Source organism: Castor canadensis, chromosome 1 (assembly GCF_047511655.1).
Source record: "Castor canadensis chromosome 1, mCasCan1.hap1v2, whole genome shotgun sequence".
Classification (NCBI taxonomy): domain Eukaryota; kingdom Metazoa; phylum Chordata; class Mammalia; order Rodentia; family Castoridae; genus Castor; species Castor canadensis.
Window position 1 is genome coordinate 176,431,126 of NC_133386.1, and position 6,485 is coordinate 176,437,610.

Below are 6,485 nucleotides of genomic sequence, written 5' to 3' on the forward strand. Positions count from 1 at the left end.
ATTGAGATAAAAATGAATGAAAAATTAATATATATATATATATATATATATATATATATATATATATATATATATATCTGTGAGCATGCACATATGAAAACAGTAACTTCCTTCTCATGACTATATGGATAAGCCCAGGAAGTATTACGATGCTGAATTCACAATTAGAGGAAATAGTCATTGGAGAATTAAGGAAGTAATTCAAAATCTCTTAATTTTTTTACCTCATCTGTTCATTGCATGGGTCTCACATCTGACTTCACTTTAGGGAAGTTCCTTCTGCTGAAATAACTTTGTTTCAACTGTCTTAGAACCTCTCTATTTCTGCTATGATAAATAAAACATGATTCTTTATGGTATAAACAATGAAGATATACAGCAAATTTCTCCTTTTGAGTATTAAACAACAATTATTATTTTCTTAACAATCAACAGAAAATCAAGTAATTCTTTCACCAAATTTTCCATGGAAAATTTCACCAATAATATTTGATGATAAAAATAATTTATATAATCTGCAAATTTAAAAACTTAATTCAGTAAGACAATTATCCAAAAGTATTTTCTGAATATAGCTTGAATTAATATTTTGTAACAAATATTTTACATAAAAATTTTATGTCACAAAATTCTCAATTCATATAAAAGATTGAAAATGAATAAAGATTAAATATGTGGGAGGATTTTTGAACTATATTAAAATTATGATATATTGAAAGGGAAAGTTATTAGATTCAAATCTATCAGCCCAGTTCTAATAGCATGAAGTTTTATTTGATTTTTTATTAGCATATATTAATTGTACAAAGTGGTTTTATTGTGACATTTTCATGTATATATGAAATATACTTTGATCAAATTGACCTTTCTATTAGTCTTTCTTTTATCCTCCTTTTTAAGACAATGAGTTTCATTATTCAATCATATGCACCCACCTTCACCCTTCCCTTTGCCCTCCACTTGTCCCTGATTTCCACCCAGAAACGAGTCCCATTTTACACTCATGTAATTCTTTGATTTTTTGTTCTAAATACCCTATTTGAGAGACAACATGTAATATTTCTTTTTCTAAATCTGGCTTATTTCATTGCATATGATGATTTTCAGTTTCATCCATTTTCCTGAAAACAACAAAATTTCATGCTTCATGACCGAATAATACTCCATATGTGGTGTATGTATACCACATTTTCAATATGCATTCATCAGTTGATGAATAGGACAGTGCTGTTATAAGCATGGGTTTGCAGTATCTGTTTTGTATGCTGAGTCACATTCCTTCAGATATAAGCCCAGGAATGATATAGCAGTATCATATATAAATTTCTTTTCCTCTGTATCTTCACCAGCATTTATTGTTGTCTGTTTTCTTTTTCTTTCTCATTCATTCATTCATTCATTCTCTCTCTCTCTCTCTCTCCTTCTCCCTTTCCCTCTCCCTCTCCTTCCCTCTCCCTTTCTCTCTCTCTCTCTCACTCCAGTACCAGTGTTGAACACAAGGCTTCATACTTGTGAGGCTTGAGCCACACCTTCAGCCCTTTTTGCTTAGTTTATTTTGGAGACAGAGTCTTGTTCTTTGCCCAGGCCAGCCTGCAATCCTCCTATTTTACATTTTCCACTGCCACTGAGATGACAGGTGTGTACCAGCATGCCCAGCTTTTTTCCATTGACATGAGGGTCTCACAACATTTTTGCCCAGGCTCACCAGGAACTGTGATCCTCCCTATCATTGCCTCTCAAGTAGCTAGGATTATGGGCGTGAGCCACCAGCACTCAGATATGACCTATTTTCTTTATGATAGCCATTTTGACTGGGGTGAGATGGAATCTAATATTGTTTTAATTTGCATTTCCTTTATGGCTAAGGAGGCTAAATATTTATTCATGTATTTTTGCACATTTGTACTTTTGAAAATTCTGCTCAATTCTTTTGCCTGTTCATTAATTGTATTGCTTGCTCTTTTGGTGTTTAAATTTTAGAGTTCTTTATTTGTACTGGTAAATAGTTCTTTATTTATATGGTAAATAGTTAGCAAAGATTTTTCTCCCATTTTGTATGATATCTCTTAATCCTGATAATTGTTTCCTTTGCTGTGCAAAACTTTTTAATTTGATGCAATCCCATTTGTCACTTTTGCTTTTATTTCCTGAGCAATTGGAGTCCTATTCAGAAAGTTGCCACTTATGCCTCATTTTTCAAAAGTTTTGCCGGTGTTTTCCTCTAGTAGTGTCAAGGTTTCAGTTCTTATATAAATATCTTTATTTCATTTAGAATTAATGTATCCACAGGGTGGCAGGTAAGTATCAAGTTTTAGTCTTCTACTGATGGATGTCCAACTTCCCAACACTATTTGTTCAAGAGACTATCTTTCCTCCAAGGTATGTTTTTGACACTTTTGTTAAAAATCAGATAATTATAGTTGTTAGGTTATTTCTCAATTCTCTATTCTGTTCTATTGGTCTTCTTGTCTGTTTCTGTGGCAGATTAATGCTGCTTTTGTTACTGTTGATCTGTTGTATAATTTGAAGGTCAATATTGTAATATGACTAATACTGATATTTGTGCTCAAGACTGCTTTGGCTATTTAATGCTTCCATATGAATTTTGGTATTGTTTTATTTTTGTGAAAAATAAAATTGGAATTTTTATAGGAAATGCATTGAATCTGTAGGTTCTTTTTGGTAATATAGCTATTTTTGCATTACTAACTTTGTTAATTCATGAATATACTCTTTCTGTTTTCTAATGTGTTCTTCAATTTCTTTCAAGAAAGAAATTATAGAGGTTTGAACTTCCTAATTTAGGATTAATTATTTTGAGAATATTAACAATGAAATTGTTTTCTCAATTTCTTTCTCAGCCTATTCATTATTGCATGTATAAAATCTGCTGAACTTTGTGTGTTGAATTTGTATTCTGATCCAAGAGTGTTTTTTTGTTTGTTTGTTTGATTGTTGGTAAAGTCTTTAGGTCATTAAATTTTAGAATAATATCTTGTACAAATGGGGATAATTTGATTTCTCCCTGTCCTATATTGTATACCATTTATTTATTTTTCTTGCCTTATTTCTCTGGCTATGAATTCAAGCATTATAATGAATGAGGGTGTATAGAGTGGACAACCTTTTGTCATTTCTAACTTTAAAGGAAATGGTTTTAGTTTGCCTCAATTAGCACAATGTTGGCTTTAGGTTCGTTTTATGTAGTCTTTATTATGTTGAGGTACATTCCTTCTATTCCTAGTTTGTACAGGGCTTTTATTATGAAAAGATGTCAAATTTTTGTCAAGGGCTTTTTCTGCATTTATTGAGGTAGTCAGTTGATTTTGTACCTTATTCCGTTTATGTGCTCTCTTACATGTACTGATTTGCATATGTTGAACCAACCTTACATCCTGGGAATGAAACCAACTTGATCCTACTGAATGATCTTTCTCTGTGTTGCTAGGCTCTGTTTGCAAGTCTTTTACTAAGGAAATTGGTTTACAGTTTTCTTTTTTTGTTGTGTCATTCTCCAGTTTGGGTAATAGAGTAGTATTAGTTTTGTAGAATGAGTTCAGAAGCCTTCTTTCCTTTTCTATTTTATGGAATAATTTTAGAAGAATTAGTGTTTGTTCTTTAAGGACTAGCAGAAGTCATCATTGCAGTGCCTGCTCCTGAAACTTCTTTGTTGGGAGACTCTTTATTACTGCTTCAGTTTGATTTATATCCTCTTGGTTCAATTTTTGAAGGTATGTACATCTGGAAATTTAATCAGCTCTTCTAGATTTTCCAGTTTATTAGACTAGAACTTTTCAAAACATTCCCTAATGATTTGCTTGCTTCATGAAATTGCATGTGTTAACATTTAGTACTTAAATGGCTGTAATTGTTATATCCTCCTGATGGGTTATTTACTTTATCAATATTAAATAGCCTTAGTCTCTTCTGACTATTTTTGGTTTAAGGTCTGTTTTGTCAGAAATAAGTATATAGATCTCCTGTTTGCTTTCAGGCTCCATTTGCTTGGAAATTTTTTTCCCATCCTTTCACTTTAAGCTTGTGTTTGTTTAGGTCTTATTTTTTAATGCAACCTGCCAGTCTGTGTCTCCTTACTGTATATTTTAGATCTTTAAAATTCAGAGCTATTATATAGGCATGTTTCTACCATTTTATTGTTTTTGTAGTTTTCCTTTTTCTTCATATGCTTTTCTACCCATTTAGTGAGTTTTATTCCTTCCCATAATTTTGTAGCTGTGTTTATTTTCCTCTTCTGTGTGCAGGATTCATTTAGGAATCTTCCATAGGGATGGTTTAGTGGTCATGAATGCCTTTAGTTTTTGTTTACTATTGAAAGTTTTTATGTTACTATTGAAGGATATTTTTGCTGTATACAGTAATCTAGGTTGGCAGCTGTTTTCTTTCAGGGGCTTAAAGCACATGATTCCATGCCCTCCTTGTTTTTAAAGTTTCAGCTGATAAATCTGCTCTTATTCTGAAGGGTTTGCATTTATAGGTGACTTGGTTCTTCTCTCTTGCAGCTTTCAGTATTGTTTCCTTGTTCCTGTATCCCAATGTTTTAACTATAATATGCCTTGGTGAACTTCTTTTCAGATCTTTATTTAGTCCTGAATGATCATCTCTTTGTCAAAGCTTGGGAAGTTCTAACACATCTACTTTGTCTTCAAGGCTTGATAGTCTATCTTTGATTTGATATATTTTTCTGGAAAGGCTTTCAACTGAGGTTTTTTTTTTAAACTTGATTATAACAGCTATCATTTTCAGAATTTCAATTTGATTTTTTTCAGAACTTCTATACTTCTCTTTTATTACTGTTGTACTGGGGGTGCACTGTAACATCTACAAAAGTTCTTCCAACATATCATAGTTGAATTCACCTCCTCAATCATTCTTGTTTATGCACCTCCATTCCTGGAGTAGTTTCAACAGGTATTATTTTTCCATTTACATACATGTGTACATAATATTTTCACCAAATCACCCTCCTACATCCTTTTAATATATCCGCCCCCTTCCCACTGTACCAGTCCCACAGGCAAGATTTATATCTTCATTAAATTTCTCTTACATGTTCTGAATTGTTTTATCTTGTTCAGCTCTTTATTTCAGTTTTCATGGAATTCATTGAAACATTTATTCATGTCTTCTTTAATTTCACTGACCATTTTTATAACCATTTTATTGAATTCTTAGAAATTCCACCTACTTCATTATTATTAGTTTTATTCCTGTGAAGTTGTTGAGTTTGGGAGGAGTCATATTGTCTTTTCATATTTCTTGTCTTTCTGCATTTCTGGGATTTGTGCATCTGAAATCAAACTCTGGTTGGAAGTTTTAATCACCTGCAGTCTTTCACTTGGAGCGTTCTCAAAGTTCAGGCAGGACATTGTAATGATAGGGTTGAAGTGCCATTTCTCACCACTAATAAGGGTATAGCTCAGTAGCCACACATTTACTCATATTCTCAGGACACTGAGCCTGATCCCCAGGACTGCTCAAATCCATGAAAACTAGCTGCAGTCTTTTGCAGAAGTGTTGCTGTCTTCTTCTGGGTTGCTCTCACTATAGAAAAAAACTTCCCTTCTTTGTGAACTGGGCACTTATTCCACAAGCTTCTCTGTTTCTCCTAGTTTGTTTCCCTAGGTGCAGCAATTGTCTAAGTCTAAGAGTCTCCTCTGAACGTGCCAGAGAGTGGAAAAACAAGCAGAGTACTGAGTTCTGCACTGTCTGGGAAAGAACTGAGGAACCAAAGCAATCTCCTTGATGGCCTCAGTGCTTAAGGACCCCACCTAGCAATACTCCTCCCTGTGTGGGGAGGAAGCTGTGGAAATCATGCCATTGGGAGGGTTCTCATTCTCTTCTGGCAGCAAACCCAAACCAAGGTACACTTTCTAGAGGTGGGTCTTGGTGCTTTGGGATCCCACCCAGCAACTCTGTCCCCTTTGTGGTTGGAAGAGGCTTTGGAAGTGATGTGATTCATTAGGCCCAGCTCAATGCTTTCAGTCCCATCTGTGGAAATGCTTGGATGCAGTTTCCAGATTTAGATTTCAGTGTTTTAGACCCCACTCATCAATTCACTTACCTATGGGGATGCATTGATGGTGCAAATCACATGTTTTGGAACTTTTAGAGTCAGGTCTGTCATATCCATGTGAAAGTCAACACATGTAGCCAGAAGGCTACACTTGTTTTGCTTAGTGCTCTGTTCCTGCCATGATCCTCAGGCAATGGGAGTAGCTCCTGGCCAATGATGATGAAGCTTCCAAACACCATACCCTTCACTGACAGAATTGTTGAAAATTCTCGGTGGGTCTCCTTCAGACCCTTTTCTCTTTCATGAGTACCTCTTTGGCCTCTCCTGCCCAGATGCTGTTCAAGACTCTTTGAGCCATGATCCTTATTTTCAAGCCCCAACAACCAGGACTTCTCTCAAGATGTGCCTTGCTATAAATCTCTAAGAAAAACAGATTGGTTGAAGTGTTTCT